This window comes from Pectinophora gossypiella, chromosome 23, assembly GCF_024362695.1.
Source record: "Pectinophora gossypiella chromosome 23, ilPecGoss1.1, whole genome shotgun sequence".
NCBI lineage: Eukaryota > Metazoa > Arthropoda > Insecta > Lepidoptera > Gelechiidae > Pectinophora > Pectinophora gossypiella.
The window spans coordinates 873,716-896,381 of NC_065426.1; the positions used below are offsets into that span (position 1 = coordinate 873,716).

The following is a 22,666-nucleotide window of genomic DNA, read 5'->3' on the forward strand; positions in this document are numbered from 1 at the left end:
ACCAACCTCATCAACCCTGGTTTCAGGGTTATTACTGAGCCGCGAAAGTCCCCTGACATGGCTCATGTAACGACTACATACTTACATCAGTAAGTAGTAACCGCGAGCAACGGCTTAACGTGCCTTCCAAAGCACGGATCATCTGACTTTCGGACAATCAGGCGATCAGCCACTCTAACCACAATAGGGATCACGAAGTGATATGTCCCCACCGGGATTCGAACCCGGAGCCTCCGGATCGTGAGCCCAACTCTCAACCGGACGACGGAAGCCGTTAAAAATATCTACTTATAAGAAATAAGAGTAATTTTCTGTATGTATGTATTGTGTAAACTTAAATCTACAAATTACAAGTTACAGCACTTCACTTGTACAAACCACTTGTAAATGCGATACGAGAAGTCCTACCGACTGCCGAATGTGTGGGGTTCTATTTGTGGACCACTTGTTATCAGCGCCGACGCCGCCGCCGGGCGCTTTCATCTCGTGGGAAGCCAGATGCAGATGGGAAGGTGGGTACCGTACTTTTAGGTTAAATAGGCTTATAGCCAAACGCGCAAAATTATAGTTAAACGCGCTCGGTCTGCGATTAAACGCGCTCGGTCTGGGATTTTTGAAGTTAAGCAACTTTCGCAAAGGTCGGCCATAGGATGGGTGACCACAAAAAAAAAGTTTTTATCTCGAGCTCCTCCGTGCTTCGGAAGGCACGGTAAGTCGTTGGTCCCGGCTGCATTAACAGTCGTTAATAACCACCAATCCGCACTAGGCCTAGGTGGTGGTTTAAAGCCCGATCTCCCTATCCATCCATAGGGAAGGCTCGTGCCCCAGTAGTGGGGACGTTAATGGGCTAGTGATGATGATGAGGCTTATAGCATAACATAAGCCACCAATCGCCACTGCTTCGTGGCTTGCATCAGCACTACAGTGTGATCTATTTGTGAGTGAGTGGACGTACAGTCACGAGCAATATCATGTACCCACTTTAGAACCCTGTCGCACTATCATATTTGACATTTAATGAGACTTACGGTTTAATTTGTCAAAAAAGTTAATGTGTCTTAAATTTTGTACCAGGTGAGAGCCCTCAGCAATCCCCATTTGTCTGGCCAAATAGTTAATGCCATCTGCGGCAAATCTACAATATGTCATGTAAAAAAAAAGATTTGACTAAGTAGTTGGTAACTAACCTGGTTTCAAAATTTACCCCGAATTGAAATTTATTAAAAGAAAACAAGGTTTTGTTAACGAGAATCATCAGAATGTGTTTTTTGCGATCATGTTTCTTTTATTTTCTAGTTAATGTTGTGTGTAAAGGTACCTATGAGTCCGTGACTAAGTCCTTTCTAGATATTTCAAATTCAATTCAAACACCAAAACAAACAATCCATAGTTTAAATCGAGTGGTAATAAAGCGGCGAGTGTTTGCGCAGCACAGAGCCGACTGCCGATCGGAAGTAATAACATTCAAATGCGCTCATATCCAACGGAAGATGCCACTCGAAACTCCAAACCGGCGCCGGCGCCTTTAGTAATGAACCTCTGGATTTGGATTAGCAGATAAAAAATGTAGATATGCGTAGGAGCCGGCGGCATGGGTGAGATATAAAAAATAACATATAAAACATAAGGTCACAAATAAATCCCAATTCGAGAAGTAAGTATGTACCATCGCGAAAAGGGTACTTTCTGAGAAAAGTGCATTGTGAGAATGTTACATTACGCAACTGAAGGGAACTAGGTACCCACCCACACCTCCGCGAGCATTCTGTGAAGTCGTTACATGAGTCATCATCAGAGGCCTTTGCGGCTCAATAATAACCCTGACACCAGAGTTGCTGACGTTGATAATCCACCTCACAACCCACACGATACAAACGGAAATACTGTTTATTTGTCTTTGAAAACGGTACATTAATAGATGGATATACATAGAACTTCCTTCTTATCAGCTATCAACGTACACGTACGTAGTCGTTACATGAGTCATTATCAGGGGCTCTGCGACTCAATAATAACCCTGACACCAGGGTTGATGAGGTTGGTAATTCACCTCACACCTGATAGACGAAGCTATCAACAATAGCATGCAAATATTGTTACAATTTAGGTATACTTATTGTTCTGGTTGATCTTCTTCTTATCGTGTGGGTTGTGAGGTAGAATACCAACCTCATCAACCCTGGTGTCAGGGTTATGATTGAGCCGCCAAAGGCCCCTGACATGGGTCATGTAACGACTACTTACTTACATCAGAAAGTAGTAACCGGGACCAACGGCTTAATGTGCCTTCCGAAGCACCGTTCTGGTTGATAGAAGAAGACAAACTTTCCCTCAAATCACTCTGCTAAATCAATAGTAAATAATTCGATTAACTTTTATAGTTGTTAGGACATGATGATAAGGTCGCGACACAGTCATGTGATTAGGTAATGATGTGGCATATGGCACGCGCATAGTAATGGCTAGAAAGCCAGCTGGCGCGGCGGCATGCGATGGAGGGATGTGACGTGACCCTTATTTTAGTGTTTTATTGGAGATGTTTTATGTTTAATTAGGTTTTTTAGGGATGACCACTCGCTACTTCTAATCGCACGCACGGAAGTGCCAGGCTAATTTTCAACTAGTCAAATCAGTTACTTTTTACTAACCAACAAACCACGAAATTACTATGGAATTTGTATGAAAAAGCACACTGTGACGTCATAGAAAAACGTGATAAAATGTCGGACTTATTATTACGTTTTTCTTAAGTAATATTCATAAATAAGTTAAATACCTCTAGAAAATTGTTTTCGTTAGTTTAGATCTGTTTTTATTTATTCAACATAATTCCATAATTTATCTTGAACCTATTACACGACCTAATTATGAAGCTCCCTTTTATAAAATCTTGCTAAAACTTTCAAGTAAGAATCTGCAATTTGTAGATATAATTTTATGAGTAATTTCAATAATTAGGTCGAATGTATCTCCGTACTTACCTATATATTTTTTTTATATTTTCGTTGTGAAACGTACGTTACAGACAGACCGATAATAATTACTTTCGCTCTTGTAATATTAGTAGGGATGCTACGCGATACAGTTTTCGTTCAAAACAGCCACCAAATTTTTTTCCTATCACTTTGTATTTTGTTTCTCTGTATATCTTGTGTATTCGCGATCGCAAGGTAAATATCGTGCGGGTAAAATCTTCCGGGACGCTTCTAAGCTGTGAGCGGAACAAGGGGAGTGCCGGCTGGCATGCCGCACAGCGAAAGGTGTGGAGTCGAATTGTTTAATATCGAATTTAAAATTCGAATTACGACATACACTATTTGTTATCCTATTGCCAATTGTATTTCTTAAAATGTGACAATGTAATGTTTTTTTTTTTGCTATGTTATATTTCTCAGAAAATTAATATATTTTCATTGTTGTTCAAGTAAACAATTACCAGTATAAACACTACTTACTGCGCTTATGTACTTACCCTTAGAAATGGAACCCCTTCTACGGAGCATAATAGGTACTCACCACTACGGGTTGGTAAGGAAAAAATGATAATTAAATGGCTAGATTTCAGTAAATTTAGAAAAGTTCGAGTCGTACTAAGAATCGAACCTATAAGCTCACGGCAATATCCCAATCGGGGTAGTCAGAGGAACATCCATCACAAGATGAACTAAGGTACCCACACCTTACCGAGCCTTCTGTTAGACCAACGTGTTATTAAAAACTGTGTAATGGTTAACAGACATTAAGAAGTAAGTAAATACAGAATTTAAAAATTGAAACATTAAGAAGTCTCCACCCCGCCCGTATTCTTCACCCCTATTCCATTAAGAGGATTAAAAGCGCTGCGCGTTGCAGTGTCGACGCGTACAATACAGACGTACCTACACCACTGCACACCTACCTATAATATATACTGTACCTATAATACTGTACCTTAGAATTTGTAAGGTATGTTAGTATACATATATATGCCTATGCTAGGTACATAACATACTATAGTATGTTATCATAATGGGTATCGACACCCTCAATCAGCGCTTAACGCTATCGACCCACTCGAGTCAATTAATAAAATTCTTTCAAATATTTTTCCTCTCAGACGACGCCCTGAGCCGAGGTTCGCGCCCAACTGGACACCCTGCATTGGGCTGGTTTTCCCTTCGCGGGTTGGAAGGTCAGACAGGCAGTCGCTTCTGTAAAAACGGCACATATCTTTTCAGGTTAGGTAAGCGGACTTTGTTAAAACGGGATAACGCTAGGGAGATGATGACATAATTAGGAAGTTTGGCCTTAAATGTAATGTACCTGTCTGTGAGTGTCTGTGGTGTCCGGAAGTGATAAATGTTTCTTTCTTTTTTTTTCTTTCTTTCTTTCTCTCTCTCTCTCTCTCTCTTTCTCTTTTTCTTTCTTTCTTTCTTTAAATGATCGATCTGAGTCAATACAACTTTTATCGGACGGTAGACTGACTTGTGCATGCCTACCTCGATAAGAAGTACAAGCGTGAATTCATCATTCATTGTCTGTCCCGTGCAAAACCAATCACCCACACATTTTTAATATCCCAATACTTTTCAATTTGCGCCGCAATAGTGACTTCCCTCGTATTTATATTGACACCATCACGCTCCAGCGATGCGGGGTGAGCAGACGGTGCGTAAATGCGGGGTATTAGTCGTGCAATCTGATCGGCGGAGTGGAAGTGACTCCATAACGTGATCTATTGAAATGACAAGTACTTTTTTGATTAGTAATATTTTTTTTTGACATGACTTATTAAGTTTCCTGCAAATGGCATTAACTACTTGGCCGGACTAATGGGGAGCGCTGAGGGCTCTCACCCGGTAACAACAGACAACAGGCCTGAGGATGCTCCGTCATCTCAGAGGATTAAGTTTATTTCCTTTTGGTGGTTGCCTGGAAGAAATTGCTCTAGAGCAATAAGGCCGCCCAAATTGTACTGTATTCATGTGTTGTCTGATTGTTTAAATGTAGTTCTGTGCAGTAAAGTATATTTGATTTGATTTGAATGAATTAATCGACTCTGGAGTCGATTATCGCCATCTCATTTTTTTTTTGAGAACGCAGCCTGGAAATGTCCTCATTAAAGTCAATATTTTCATGGTCCTCTAAGCTCATTGTATGACAACTCGGCGCTATTAAGACGACATCCAATCGAAGTGATTGGGTGCAATCGGAAACAATGGGACAGAATAGGGTGATCACTGGCTGGTAACAACAATGACGATGTAATACAATGGATTAAAAGAAAAGAAAGGAAAACATGAAACAGTAGGACTAGGGCCCTGTGCTGGGAGGTTTTCTGGCCACGTCTTTCCCTCAGCGTTACAGATTCCGATGTGGTAGTAGTTTTACAGCTAGTTACATAATATGTAATTTAATTATGTTTGACGTTCAAAAAGCGCTAACTTTGTAAGCCAATTTTGAAAAATAAATATTTTTGAATTTTGAATTTTGAAAAAAACGAATCGTATCATCAGGGACTTTTCAGGCTATGTTCCCCAAAAACAATATAGATGGCGCTGTACAGATTTTCCTTCGTTTAACCATCTAATTTCACGGATAACAGACATAATAATATGCATCTTTCATCTTTGTTTTTGAGTATAAATGATGACCATTTTATCTTCGGAATTCCACACGTACGGCCGGGTTCCATCCCCATTTGGTGGATACCCCAACTATTCGAATAGAATAGAAATAATAGTTTATTATAAAAGGACGCCACACACAAAAAAGAACAACAACATCATATCAAATTTCCACTAAAACAATTACAAAAAAGCAAGACAGATGTTTGTCGAAATGATCATAAGGTGGTGGTGGACGTCCTGAGATAAAAGGGCCTCACTCAGCGCGTCGCGGCGTGAACCACGACGCTGATATTATGTGGACCCTGTTGGGTGACGCACGAACATCGTGTTCCATAAACATGTGTTAATGGTGTACATACATTATAATATTATTCCAAATTACTTTAATAGAAATATTCGCACAAAGCGCTTCGCATGGTCCTTCATTATGCGCACTGCTTTAGAGTGGAATTCTCTGCCGTCTTCTGTATTTTCGAATTCATATAACCCGGGTGCTTTTCAGGCCAGAGTGAACAGGCACCTTCTGGGCGAGCTCCATCTTAGGCCTCGTCAATGCCTTCGGGCAAGTCTGGGGCCAACAGCAAACCCATCAAAGGTAAAAAACGCCAACTTACGTGTCAAACAACCATTTATCATAAAACAACCAATAACTTCAATACCAGACCGAATTAGTTCATAGATCAACCCACCAAATTACCTTAATGAACAAAGATTTACGGTCACGAGCATTAATATGTATACACTTTGGTACCATGTCACATTAGCTTTTTTGACAAATTGAACTGTGAGTCTCACTAAATGTCAAATATGTTAGTGCGACAGAGTCCTAAAGTGGGTACATTATAATGCTCATGACTGTACCACTAATGACGGACTGACAGACTTGTGACAAATTATAGTTACGTTCGTCATGCGATTGGTAATGAGGATGACCAAGGGTTGGCCAAGTTAATGACATATCGTCATTAGGTCATTACCCGGTTAAATAAATCGATGGATCTTGACAGGGAATGGTCATCACTCAATAATACAATAACATAAACATAAACAGCCTATACGTATATATAGGATGTTAGTGACATCGTAGCGAGCACTTTGAGGGATGATTCAGACCATGATTCTGAGATGATATCAAGTGGAATTTTCCATCGCAAAAGTATGAAACAGAGAAAAATCTAAAAAAAAAATATGAATTTTCCGACAAGAAATTCCACTTGATATCAACTCAGAATCATGGTCTGAACCATCCCGCTCAGTATTCGTTACGGTGTCACTAACATCCATACCTACTTGTATGGCTACCTGTATGTACTTGTTCGGGGTGTAAGTGACATAGTAACGAATACTGAGAGGGATGATTCAGCTGATTATTCTGAGTTAATAATTGGAATTTTCCATCGCAAAACTATATAATTGAAAAGAATTTTAAAAAACTAAAAAAAATGAATTTTATAAGTAAGTTTTTCTTTTATACTTAACCTAAAACCATCTCTTTCTATCCAGACCATATTCCGTCAATCGTCGCACGCGCATAAAAACCATAGATAAGATAAGAGGGTCTTAGGTGTCTTTATCTACCCCACTTAGTACCGACACGTGTCTTCTGAAAATATCTTGTGACATTACTTACATATTTGGGCTATTATTTTATTTTGGGTCCCATAACCTGTCTCTCACGTTCAAACACGATTTTTATTAAAGCAAACAATTATTTTTTAAATAATTACACTATTGGTACATTTCTGATGTTATACTCGTGCTTTTATGTTCCACGTTTTTATCAAAATTATTTGAATTTAACCAAAAACACGGTAACTAAGTTGTACTTTTGAGTAACGCAGTTGTTTCCCTACAAAATTTCACTGTCCCTCTCATATATTTACTCCATATAAACATACATTACTTAAAAACTCTTCAAGACGCTATTAAAATGTAATATTTGCGGTAATAACACGTAATTTAATCTTTACTTTAACAATAATAAATATTATTTTCCTTTATCAGTTTTTAATTATTCCAAAATATTTATTGTGTCCCCGCGGCAAACCGAAAAATTACGAACACTATGTTACCATACGAAACTGAGTCTTTAAATTAGAATTTTGTATGCATTTGCGCCAAAAGTCGTATAACATATAATCAAATATTATTGGGGCGCGGGGGGAGTGCGTGGCTTTGAAATTCGCCGAGTCAGTCGCGAGGACGCCGGCAGGATAGGTGCGTGTATTAATTGGGAGACCGCTGAGTGACCGCTGTGATAGGTGAGTTTTTTGAATATTGAATAATCTTTTACGTTATATCTTCAAAAAAAGGAGCAAATATTTATTGTACACGATCTGTTTTATAAAATGAATTACCATATGAGTGCTATTTTAGAATACACGTGGTTTCTACAACTGAGTTACCGATACACTGCGTTACTGCGAAATGTAACGCAGTTGTAGCAATCGTAACGCAGTGGAAATACTCAAAGTTTTTGCTCAATATTTACAAATTTAATGGTTTTAATAATTTAATTTATAATTATTTCGTTACAGAGTGTCGAGTTTATCGTCCACAAGTCCCTAGTCAACAACGTGTTGACCATCGGTAGTGTTTCGAGCAGGGTAGCGTGCCTGATACTCAGAATATCATCTCGATATTCGCTAACTGTCATCCAGGCATACGCTCCGACCTCGGGACACCACGATGACGAAGTGGAGACTATGTATGAGGAGATTTCTAAAGCCATGCATAGCCATAAAAGCCACTACACGATTGTGATAGGGGACTTTAATGCACAGTTGGGGAAGCGTTGCGGTAACGAGCTGAGAGTGGGGCAATTTGGATTTGGGGTCCGGAACACCAGAGGCCGGATGCTGGCGGACTTTATGGAGAAGGATAACCTCTATATGATGAACTCCTTCTTCAGAAAGCCCGCACCCGCAAATGGACCTGGATAAGTCCCAGTGGAAATTATAAAAACGAGATTGATTTTATCATGTCGACAAAAAAGCACATATTCAATGATGTCTCTGTGATCAATGCCGTTAAGACGGGAAGTGATCACCGCATGGTAAGAGGCACATTGAATATCAATATCAAGCTAGAAAGACCGCGAGTGATAAAATCCACGCTCCGACCGGCGCCAGCCCAGATCCAAAAACCCGAGCGCTTTCAGCTCGAGCTTCAAAACCGCTTCGAGTACCTTGATAACTGCGCAGAAGTGGACGATATAAACGACCTGATGGTGGATGCTGTCCGTACGGTAGGTTCTAAACACTTTAGAACCCGCCGTACCAAAATGCAGAAACTCTCGCACACACACTCGAACTCATGGATAAGAGACACGAAATGAGGCTGCAGGACTCAGCGGATGTGTTACATTATAGACAACTTAATAGACAGATCTCGAAGTCTTTGACGAGCGACCTTCGCCAATTTAATACTACACGTATTAAAGTGGCTATAGAGCGGAACAAGGGCTCCAAGGTGTTCGCAAAAGATCTGTCTATTGGGCAAAGTCAACTAACGAGACTGAAAACTGAGGACAGCAGAGTCATTTCGTCGACTCCCGAAATCCTGAGGGAGATTGAGATTGGAGTACCTGACGCACCTTCGATTTGCCGATGATATAGTCCTAATGACTGAGACCCTGGAAGACCAGAACACCATGCTCGAGCATCTCAGTAACGCATCCCAACGAGTGGGTCTTAGCACGAACATTTGTGTCCAACGACCATGTCGCACCCACTCCAGTTCAGGTTGGGAACGTTACACTCGAAGTTGTAGACCAGTACATTTACCTAGGACAAATAATCCAGTTAGGTAAGTCCAACTTCGAGAAAGAGATCTCTCGTCGGATCCAACACGGATGGGCAGCGTTCGGGAAGCTGCGAATATCTTCTCGTTCAAAATACCTCAGTGTCTCAAGAGGAAAGTCTTTGCGAGTTGCCAGTGATGACCTACGGCAGTGAGACGTGGCCGCTTACTATGGATCCCGTGAGGAGGCTCGGTGTCGCTCAGCGGGCAATGGAGAGAGCTATGCTCGGTATTTCCCTGCTCGATCAAATCAGAAATGAGGAGATCCGCAGGAGAACTAAAGTCACCGACATAGCTCGGCGAATTGCAAAGCTGAAGTTGCAGTGGGCAGGACACATAGCGAGGGGAACCGATGGCCGCTGGGGCGGAAAGGTTCTAGAATGGCGACCACGTGTCGGACGACGCTCAGTATAGGCCCGCTACAAAGTAGACCAACGATTTGGTGAAGGTCGCGGGAAGCCGCTGGATGCGGGCAGCGCAGGACCGATCGTCGTGGAGATCCTTGGGGGAGGCCTATGCCCAGCAGTGGGCGTCGTAAGGCTGATGACGATGATGACATACATACATACATAAACTCATGCCTATTTCCCACCGGGGTAAGCAGAGACTATAGAATTCCATTTGCTGAAAACGTATTGAATGAATTTGATGTCCCATTAAATATATTTGAAAAATAAGACTGAAGAGAGACTCAGACAGAAACTAATGTATGTTTAATACTGTTTTTTTGATTTTATTTTATCCTAAGAGAGTTTTGTTTAATTTGTTATGGTTTCAATTTAATTGTATTCTGTTTTTGATTGTTTTCAGTAAGTTAAACACCATAGATGCGGAAAGTTTACCATTATGTTACTTACTAAACTACTGCGTTACTTTTTTGTCCCCCATTTTTATGGAGACATTTTCAGAATTATAGCTAAAACTACTTAAGTATGTTTTAAAATTTTTGACTTTTTTTGATTATTTTTAATATATAAATGGCCTCCATAAATAAAATGCTTGAACTGCTATTGTTTTCTATTTTATTAAAAAAGTTTATCTCATAAAATCAAAATTAGGTAACGAAGTGGTAAACCTAACCATAAAAAGATGTATTAGACTGAAATGTTTCGTTATTTAATAATATAAATTCAAAAATCTTTTATCTTAATTTAGAAAAAAAAAAGGTTTGAATTTAATGTGAACGTTCCCAATAATAAAACTACATAATGTAACAGAGTAACACAGTTGTTGTTTTTCTGCACCCTCCCTAGTATAAATATAAAAATAAGTGAAAAATAATTGGTAAACATCGCTGCAAAGTCCTGTAAAATGTGATTTAAATATTATTATTGTTATAATAGTAAGAAATATTAACAAACAATAGCATAAATAAAAAAAAATTTTTTTGGCGAATAAGTTAACCATGGGACCCAGAATAAAATAATAGCCCATTTACATAATGTAATTTATTTATTGTCTCTACTAAAGTATTTCTGTATTTTTTTACAATAAATAATCTTCTCCCGGCCGGTCATAGGATGGGTGACCGCAAAAAAATTTCATCTCGAGCTCCTCCGTGCTTCGGAAGGCACGTTAAGCCGTTGGTCCCGACTGCATTAGCAGTGGTTAATAACCACCAATCCGCACTGGGCCCGCGTGGTGGTTTAAGGCCCGATCTCCCTATCCATCCATAGGGAAGGCCCGTGCCCCAGCAGTGGGGACGTTAATGGGCTGATGATGATGATGATGAATCTTCTCTCGTTTCTCATGTTTAAACATAATACCTAAAACTGCTAAGATTTCGTGAAGTTTTATTGTGGAAGAACAGCCTCCGTGGTTGAAAACGTTGTGCTCACGATCCAGAGGGCCCGGGTTCGAATCCCGATGGGGACAAATCACACAAATCACTTGCTGATCCCTAGTTTGGTTAGGACATTACAGGCTGATCACCCGATCGTCCAAAAAGTAAAAAGATCCGTGCTTCGGAAGGCACGTTAAGCCGGTGGTCCCGGTTATTACTAACTGATGTAAGTATGTATACTCATTAACCACAAACCATTAAGATGTAAAACTAAAACTAATTTATTTATAAAAAGTCTAAAAACAATGCTAATTAAAAAGAACTATTATACTGTAGACGAATTAAAAAAAAAGTAATAAATAATAAAAAAGTTTATTCAATAGAATAGAATAGAACATTACACATACACACACACATACAAAACACAGGCCGCCATTTGCCATTTACTTAGTTTTAAGTCTTTTTGTAATTATTTCTTTTTATTTTAGTGCAAGTTGTCTTTGATTACTTGTGGCTCTGCCCACCCCATTTGGGATTACGGGCGTGAGTTTATGTATGTGTATGTATTTTAGTGCAATAAAGTGTATTTGTATTGTATTGTATTGTAACATTAAGATTTAGGACACTTATTTGTTTTTCCTTGGTTCCTTTGTTTATCCGGTAGCCCGTAAACTTCCAATATTGCCAAAATAACGATATTCCATGAACACATGGCGAACAAAGGTACCAAATTAGCCGTACTTCTACCGATCACAGATTACAATCACCCTTCGCACTCTCCGTAGCAATGATTTTATTACTGTGTCATCTAATTATTACGAACCTTGTAGATTGGTATCCTCACACATGGTGTAAGATCTAGGGGAGATAGCATGACCAGGATTAAAAGAACGATAATAGTGAAAGACTATCAGGAAAATAGAGGTCTTGAAAAAGTAGTTTTGTTTACGGAAAATTACAAGCTATGAATGATTTTAAACATTTCTAGTAAAAGACGCCCTTATTTCCTATTGGGGTGAACAGAGAACTTGTTTTACTGTTACTCTGATGAAGAGGAAGAAACCTCAATTCGATTATATATATTTTAAGTAAAATTGAGTAATGGTAGCCCAGTTGGTAGAACGCTTGCCTCTCACTTTGAGGTCGGTTCGAATCCAGCACAGGCTTAAATCAATGATTGTCAAATTCATGTTTGGATCATAAATTATTATCACGTGCTGAAGTAAAACATCGCGAGGAAACCCACATTCAAGAGAAATGCATTTTCGGAGGTATGTGACCTAACCTGTATTGGACTGGTGTTCCCTTCGCGGGTTGGAAGGTCAGACAGGCAGTCGCTTCTGTAAAAAACTGGACCTGTCACGTCTTCAGGTTAGGTAAGCGGACCCTGTGAGAAACGGGATAGTGCTAGATGATGACAGACAATAATTAAAACACATAATACCGGGTTCTTACCGCGTTATTATCAGGAATATGAGACTGCCAATAATAGACGATCTCAAACAATGTATCACCAACAATGTGAACTTTACATTTGACTCAACAATAAGCCAGTTACCGGCAATCGATAGGCCGCACCTCTGCTCACCCCCCAACGTGTCCAGAAGTTAATCTCGATATAATAGATATGATGCGATGGTCGTGTAGGGTGGACCGATGACGTCACACCAGGTGGCTATTACACTACACACGGGTTGGTAGAACGAACGATCTCTTCCTATCGTCACACCCCGGACACTTCATACAAACAACCTCGTTTTACACAGACACCACACATTGACGATATCGTACACGCGCATCTGTGTGTGTGACGTCTGACACCATACGATTCAAGTCTAAACTATGTTCGAGGGGGGGTGGGGTAAACCTAGCTCAGAAGCTGGTGGGGAGCGGAGAGTTGCCATTCTATACGTTAGTATTATTCCTTATTCTATGTTATCTTGTGGGTTTTGAGGTGGAATTCCAACCTCATCAACCCTGGTATCAGGGTTATTACATGGCTCATGTAACGACTACTTACATCAGTAAGTAGTAACCGGGATCAACAGATAACGTGCCTTCCGAAACACAGATCATCTTACTTTCGGACAATCAGGTAATCAGCCTGTAATGTCCTAATCAAACTGGGAATCACAAAGTGATTTTTGTGATATGTCCCCACCGGGATTCGAACCCGGGGCCTCCGGGATCGTTAGCGCAATGCTCTACCACTGGACCACGGAGGCCGTTAATTTTAATAGTTAAACATAACATCATCGCGCCTGTATCCACGGGGATACAGGCGCGATGTACCTAGACCTCTACGGAGAGGTATGCACAGGTGCATAGTACTACGGTCACGAGTATTAATATGCACAAATACACTGGTACCATGTCACATTAACTTTTTTGACAAATTGAACTGTAAGTCTCACTAAATGTTAAATATGTTAGTGCGACAGAGTCCTAAAGTGGGTAGGTACATTATATTGCTCATGACTGTACACTCAATCTTCGCCAGCTTTATTTAACCCTTTCGGGGTTTAAAAATATTATGTTAATAACTAGCTGTGTTACAACGGGTTATTGCCAAACATTTCTATCTTCTAAATAGTGACTTGATTATGTAGCAAACCTTCAAGTCGAAGTTCGGTTTCGCCAGCCACATCAGAGCCCACCACAACAAAGACCCGGGATAGATATTTAGGAGTCGCCGTCGTCGGATACGGTTTAGACGACATGATGATGATGATGATGATGACATAGCAAACCCGAATTGTTCCATACTCAATCAATCAATCAATAATACTTTATTGCACAACAACATATACAAATGACATAAACATACGAATAAAACATAAGCACAATAGGCGGCCTTATTGCTAAACAGCAATCACACAATCAATCAGCAATCATACTCTTTATTAAGCTTGCCAACCATTTTGTATGTGTGTTCGTCCGTACATTATGGTTACATCGAGCAGTTACCACAGGGTGTTTTGTTTGTGTGCTTTGTTCAAATATCATCATCATCTGCCTAGCATTATCCCGTTTTTCACAGGGTCGGCTTACCTAACTTGAAGAGTGGACAGGTCCGGTTTTTTACAAAAGCGACTACCTGTCTGACATTCCAACTCGCGAAGGGAAAACCAGCCAAATACAGGTTAGGTCACATCTGAAAATGCATTTCTCGGGAATTTGGGTTTCCTTACGATGTTATCCTTCACCGCAGAGCACGTGATAATCATTTATGATCCAAACATTTTGCAAAGTAAGTACATCTAAACTAATCTAATCTAGCCTACAAGATCTCACTGCTGGGCAAAGGCCTCCCCTTCCTCTTTCCTTTTTTCGCGGTCCTGTGCGTACTCCGGCAAGCGTCCAAGTCGTCACGCCATCTCTTTCGAGGTCTGCCACGACGCATGTACACGTCATGAGGCACCCAATGCGAGACGATCCGTGCCCACCGCTCAGGGTGCATGCGACAAACACATAAAATAAAAAAATAAGTACATCAAAATAAATATTTTTTTACCATTTTAAAACTTGCGTAACAGCCTGTAGACAATCGATATAGCTTGCATGTCCATCAAGTTAATTACAAAGGGTGTATGTCTGTGACCATTATCGTCCGCCAGGATGGTAATCACACAATCATCATAATTACCATACATTTACATAAAGTTTTGTTTCTGTCTGACTTCTCTAGCGACATTCATAATACGTCTATTACTCGGGTGGTTTCTTATTAAATTATAATCAGGCGGCAAACGTTAAGAATGAGATGTTATATGGGGTGTCCTGTTCGGTCAAATACCGTGGCTTCTTCTTCTTTTTATAGTGTCGATGGCACACTAAATAGTATCGGCCCAAAACTTGGCAACAAGTATGGCTGATTTTACAAACGGACGTATCTGCATTTTAATACTCAAATAACTTGTGTCTTATTGACAAAGTCAAATAAATGAAGTCTCCGTGGCGTGCCTACGTTTTACTATTTAGCTGCTAATACATTTCATCACTAATTTAAGAGCCACGCTCTTGTCGGTGTGTAGCATTCTCCGTGCTACTTTTTTAGGGAAAAGGGCAGTGATTTCCCTCTTGCCTTCCGCCCTGGTGCTAATTTTAATTTAATTATCAATAATCAGGGTCATATTGCTATAGTTTGCCTGTACCTAAACTTTGCCTAATTCTCTATCACATTAGGAAAATTTCAGACGCATTCGTTCAGTACAGCACAGAAGCCAAATTACTAAATTGTATAACTATATTTTATATATTTTTTAAAGAACGTCTAGGGCCCTGTGCCGAGGGTATTCTTGCAGCTTCTTTTCCCCGGCTATACAGGTTGTGAGAACCTACAGTAGTTTTAGGCGGATGAGACGTTCATACATTATTTTAAGTTTACGCGGTTATTATCATAATTAAAGCATATCGGGAGTCTCATACCCCATTTAAACGCGGTAAGAACCCGTTATTATGTGCTTTAAGTTGGATGAGACGTTCGTTATGTAAAAAATGACGTTTCAAAGTGTAACTATGTTACCTACTGAATAAAGATATTTTTGAATTTGAGTAACTTCGGTGTTAATTGGGTAAGCTTTTTGACCGGATGGACTCTTACCATAAGGTTTCCTTACTTACCTTTTTATCACTTACCATTTGGGTTCGAAACCCTAACAATAAAGAATTCCACATTTTTGATGTACAGTCATGAGCACTATAATGTACCCACTTTAGGACTCTGTCGCACTAACATATTTGACATTTAGTGAGACTTACAGTTCAATTTGTCAAAAAAGTTAATGTGACAAGGTACCAAAGTGTATATTAATGCTCGTGACCGTAGGTATTATTCTATTATAACTTAGGCCACTTCACGGACATAAAATCCCATGTTTTGATAATTCCTCCCGGTGTGTGTGTGTGTGTGTGTGTGTATGCAATAATGCCAAGCGTGAGTGCGACCCGGCGTCCCCAGTAATGTCCCGACAGACTCCCGAGTGCGGTGTTAAGTGCGTAACGTGCCGCTCGTATGAGACGAACTTTAAAATAATATTTTTGTTTGTATAAAAGCACACTGCAAATGTTGTGTGCACCTATAATTGGCTTATGTAATCCCTGATGTGACTTTTAATCAATTTTAGTTTTATTATACAAGCTGTGGGTGTACCTTTTTTATAAATAAATAAATAAACATTATAACTCAGAACTTGAATTTAGAACCGCGTGAAAATAACAACTATAAAAGTGTCGCACACAGATGTTGTGGTGCTCTGCCTGGTGTGTATGAGATGGTAAAGAGTACAGCGACTTTTGAGTTGACCACGTAGTTTTATTAGATAATTAAGCTCACACAATTTGCGTTATTACACAGTTGATCGTAGAAGAAGAAAAGAGGAAAGTATTGCCATTTTTTGTTGCCAACAAAAAGTATTTAGTTCTAAATTGAATTTCCGATTCTCGATAAGATGGAAATTAGCATTAGGCTAATAATAGTAACTGATTTAACTAGTCAAATCAGTTACTTTTTACTCAACGTCAAAACACCAAATTACTACCGAATTTGTATGAAAAAGCACACTGCGACGTCATATACGTTTTCTTGATTAAAATTCATAAATAAGTGGAATATAAAAAAGGAAAAGCTTTTCGTTAGTTTTACACGTCTCTTTATTTAGTACTTAATCAGAATTTCATAATTTATCTTGAACCTGTTACACGACCTAATTCTTTCAAATATTAGCCTCTCAGATGACGGCCAATAATAATATACCCAATTGTTTGTACATACATACATACATAAACTCACGCCCGTAATCCCTAATGGGGTGGGCAGAGCCACAAGTCATCAAAGACAACTTGCAGCCACTGTTGATACGATGTCGTAAGCTGGATATGATAAACCTTATGGTGATAAGGGATCAGCCTATCGCCCATAACATTAGTCCATCATGTTAGAGGACACAATCCCTCTGTCGGTCCCAATTGTTTGTATAAACATAAACATAAACTGCCTATATACGTCCCACTGCTGGGTATGGAGCATACTCCACCACGCTTCTCCACTGCGGTATGGTGGAGGTGTTTTTACGGCTAATAGCCGGGACCAACGGCTTAACGTGCCTTCCGAAGCACGCCTAATTCCCATTGTCAGGCGGAGATCATAGAATTCCACTTACTACAAAAAATAAAACCTACCTATTCGTCGTCTTAAATTTCTCTGCGACCATAATTTTCGCCCTAGCAAGCCCTCCTCCTCTAACCAAGGGAAACGCATCATCGTCAATCAGAAACTAACATAAATATGCTTTTACCTCTCCCTCCGCTTGAGGGGCGTGTAAGTGCCGGGGGCATGTGTCCGCATGAAATTTTTAGCCTCGCGATGTCCGAGGCATTTGCATGGATTACTGTGAGTGTTAATTTGAGAGCCGTGGTAGCCCAGTTGGTAGAACGCTTGCCTCTCACTTTGAGGTCGCAGGTTCGAATCCAGCACAGGGCTATATTTCATAGAATTCATATTTGGATCATAAATGATTATCACATGCTCAACGGTGAAGGAAAACATCGTGAGGAATCCCACATTCTCGAGAAATGCATTTTCGGAGGTATGTGACCTAAACTGTATTGACCTGGTTTTCCCTTCGCGGATTGGAAGGTCAGACAGCCAGTCGCTTCTGTCAAATACCGGATCTGTAAAATCTTTAGGTTCGGTAAGCATGTAACCCACGCGTTCTTCGAACACGGCCACGGATTCAAGATAATATGGCCATTAGCAAATTGCCATCTGTTGATTAAGTTAACCCCGAAGCGTTAACCCTTTCACTGCTCATTTCGCCCGCGGCGTTATATAATAGTACTTTTATCCTAATTAAAACAATGTTTTGACTAACGACTCGACAGTATTTGATTACAACTTCGTTTGTTTCTGATATTGTTTTCATGTTGTATCTAGGCAAACAAGGAAAATATTATCTTTCGCGAGTATTTCATGTTCTTAGGTAACTGTATAAACATCATAAGCTCACGACAATATCCCAATTGGGGTAGTCAGAGGTACGTCCATCGCAAGATGAACTAAGTACCCACATTTCACCGAGCTTTCTGTTAGACCAACGTGATAGGTGAGCCGTATAGCCGTCTATAATGGTCGCAAGTGAAAACTGCACTTAAGATAAATTAATAAGTCAGTGGTGCAAGTTCGGTACCGGGGTTTTTTTTTTTAATTTATTGTTGAAAACATTTTACATTGTTTGTACGTTTGTTACGCGTTCACCGTTTGAGAAGCAAGCCGGTCTACCACAGGACCACTGTGACTATATGATTGCTTACAGTGAAACACATTTAACTACCCTCCCCAGAAGTATCGAACAATGTCAAAATGGGACCCCAAATCGATCGGCAAAGAATGGCACAGTATCCCTTGATCGGAAGCGATTTTCCATACCGCCGCGCCGCGCCTAAAATGATCGAAATGAACGATTATTCGTCATTTTTCTACTATACCTATCGCCTTTAAAACGCTCGTTTTTATCCATTCCTTTGTGAAGTATTCATGTGTGCCTAATGTCGTAAATGTCTGAGGAAAAATTTGGTTTAAATCTGAGAATTTTCTTGTGATCCGAACTGTGAAAGGTTTAAGTGCTTTTTCCGGATTCATGTTTGGTTGCGACAAGTGGAAATTACATTCGTTTTGATTGAAATCTCAGCCCCTGTAGATACCGAAATGTGTTTTGTTTTTCATGTATTTCATTAGTTCGAGTCAATACATAGTATCTCAATAACCATCTGAAGAATCAGAATTATGATTCCTATGTATTGACTCGAACTTATGAAATACATAATTATAAACACATTTCTATGGAAAAGTAGCCAAAGGCAAGCAAAAACTAATCTTTTACGATCAGCATAGCGTTGTAGAACTATGGATTGTTTGACTATAGATAGTTGATCTTGAAGATCATCTGATCTATACTATCGATAAGACGATATGTCGATAGTTTATCGATAGGCAACACTAGCAGCACCGTGCTAGGAGCATGGTTTAAAAGATGTGTTGCTGTTGCAGTTTCTTGTCATATCTTCTCCTCAGCCATAATACCTTGCGAAATGACGTAAATTCAAAAATGTTACATTGACCTTCAACAAGTTTATCCATGCATGTGTATCAAGAAAATAATTAATGTTCATGACATTTACAAACAAATTTCCTTTTAAAATTACGCACCTGCAAACTAAGATTATGAGATGTACCCGCCACATCATCATAGTGCCCGGGTATTGACTGATTAATCTACCTTTTTCATAAGATCGTGCAATCAAGCCTTTAAATTCCATAAAAAAATATTTGTCTTACTGATTTCGGCACACACAACTTCACAAGTAGCAATTATCTCAACCAGCGATGAAAAATGGATGGAAAAGCACAAATTGATACTTATACTTAGGAAAGGTTTGTACTTACACAGGCTGCAACTGCAACGACACTGAATTTACAAAAACTCCAACAAAGTTGAATTTATTGCTTTGGCACTAGTTGACTCACGCCGCCCGGTTTGAAAAATAAATTGATTTTTTTTTAATTTATTGCGGCTTTGGTTACAAGACCATTGGCCGAAAAGTGGAACATAAATAACAATATGAAAATAACAAAATTGAGTATCCTAAACTTAAAAAAATTACAGATGAACTTAAATTATGCTATGTAAAAAACAACAAAGGAAAGAAAAAAAAATAGAATATGAACTTAACAAATATTAGACGGCACATTAAAACATGAAATTTAAGAAGTTAACACATGAAATTAACAGTTACCGTTTGATGCGTTTTATTTGCTTGAAATTAACACAGGAAGGCGCGTTTTGTTGTCATTATGGATGGAATTTATTATGTAATAGTGTTGCTGTTCTATCAATAGTTTGACTATCGACAGTTGACCTTGAATATTTTTTATAGTATCGATAATAGCGACCAATAGCCCCTCTGGTTAATAATACTATTGTAACAAAATTCAATAATAATGGATAGCCAATTCTTCTTCTTCTATCGTGTGGGTTGTGACGTGGATTACCAACCCCATTGTCAGGGTTATTATTGAGCCGCCAAAGGCCCCTGACACGACTCATGTAACGATTACGTACTTACATCAGTAAGTAATAACCGGGACCAACGGCTTAACGTGCCTTCCGAAGCACGACTCATCTTACTTTTAGACAATCAGGTGATCAGCCTGTAATGTCCTTACCAACAACAGACGTTGTGTGGTGTTGGACAGACGATTTGCAAGTTTAACTTCACTATGATCCATACATCGGCTTGCTTCTCAAACAGGGAGGACCAGTTCGAACTCCGGTACCGGACTAGCACCAAAGAGTTTAATAACTAGCACCAAGGAGTTATTATTTTTTTCATTAGGCAGCTAAATTACTCAATTGTATATCAATATTTTATGTTTATTTTTATTTTTTTTAAAGAACGTCTAGGGCCCTGTGCCGAGGTTTTTCTTGCAGCTTCTTTTCCCCGGCTATACAGGTTGTGAGAAGCTGCAGTAGTTTTAGGCGGATGAGACGTTCGTTATGTAAAAATTGACGATTCAAAGTGTAACTATGTTACCTACTGAATAAAGATATTTTTGAATTTGAATTTGAATTTCACTAACACAGTTGGCTCGAACATTATAGACACTGATACGGCTCACCACCTATCACGTTGGTTTAACAAAACGGTGCGGTACGGTTAGGTACCTACTTCGTTCATCTCTCGATGGATGTACCTCTGATTACCCCAATTCGGATATAGTCGTGAGCTTATGTCATGTTATGATTTACAACCAAAAAGAGTTAAAACGAAAGCATACATCATTAAAATGTTCGACGGAATATATAATATCTTAAGTAGGGTGGAACATTAGGAATGTATCTCCACGAAATACGCGTAGCGGGACTCGCTTCCTCAGCCAGTTACTTTACAGGGTGTTTTTTTTTTTAAATAATATAGGGTCGCGTTTGTCTACAATCTCAATTTGTAGCACCTGTGCTTTTTAAAGCTGACTGACTGTATGACTGATTGTTTGTTTTGTTGGCACTACCGCACCCCGGACACTTCGTATAAAACACCTCGTTTACGAGCCTTCAGCGCTCCCCATTTGTCCGGCCAAGTAGTTAATGCCATCTGCGGCAAATCTACAATAAGTCACGTCAAAAAAAACACAAACACTACACGTCGACGTTATCATACACGCGGATCTGTATATGTGACATATTGTATAAAATAGAAAATAAATTAATGTTTTACTATTATTATTATTTTACTTTTATATGCGCAAATGTCAAATTATAGCTTCAATGTAGCCTTTTAAGACCCCTAGGGTTACATAGATAGCTACTGGTAGTTAAATTTAGAAAATACATATACTTACGTATTTCACTCCCCCTGTATATGAGCCATAACTCTGGCTGCACTTAAGGCGACGACGTAAATTTGTCTCTTCAAAGCGACCACTCCGCACTGCGCATTACTGTAGATGAGTGAGTCACGCCCTTAAATGGATTTACGTGCTCAAAGGGTCTGAATTCTGATGAGTGAATGAAATGTATTGTGTATGTCATATATAATTATGATTACTGAAATTTTACTAGAAGAATGTGTAAAATGATAAACTTCTGTGTAATGGTATAAGAAAACCAGGTAGGTATGCTTAATCTTATGACAAGCCGCCATTGCTAGCCCTTTGATGACGTAAGTGTTACCATTAAATTGGTATCTCCAACATACCAAGGACGTAAATTCTATTACTGAAAATTAAGTGAATTACTAATTTATTTAATTACTATAATTACTTGTCACAAACGTATATGTATAAAAATCATTAAAACTGTAAGTAAATCTTTTACTAAACGTTCAAAATTTCCTTGCAAAGTAAATTAAAAACATTAGTCGTGGGTAATTTATTTTTTACGAATTGGCAACGCAGGGTGGGATGACGTCAGTTGGGCTAACCTTGAAATGTTAGCTGTCACTTTTGAGCATACCAGCGGGCTTAGCACCGTAAGCGCGCGACTCTTTATCGCCTCGACATACGTCACCCGTCACTCTCTCACAGTACTGCACAGAAAGAGACAGATGATCTCTGTCGCGGCGAGAAAGAGTCGGTGCTAGGCCCGCTAGTTATCTTATACATACATAAACTCACGCCTATTTCCCACCGGGGTAAGCAGAGACTATAGAATTCCATTTGCTTCGATCCTGACACACTTCTCTTGCTTCCTCCACATTCATCAATCGCTTCATACACGCACGCCGGTTCAGAGTAGATCGTATTGAACCTTTTCTAAGGACATCTCCAATTTGGTCATCGTAAGTCCTTCTCGGTCTTCCTCTGCCAGCCCTACCATCAACTTTCGCTTTATATACCGCTTTTGCAATTCTATTATCCTTGGTTTTCTTATACCATGCTTAAAGCTCAGTTCTTCCAATTAGGACTGTAATATAGTGT

The 22,666-nt window shown here is 39.4% G+C and overlaps 1 protein-coding gene across 2 annotated transcripts in view; it reads right to left on the reverse strand.

Annotated features, from left to right (window-relative positions):
- LOC126377320 (S phase cyclin A-associated protein in the endoplasmic reticulum) overlaps positions 1 to 22,666 on the reverse strand; it is a 526,515-nt gene that overhangs the window by 397,115 nt on the left and 106,734 nt on the right. The window lies entirely within an intron of this gene.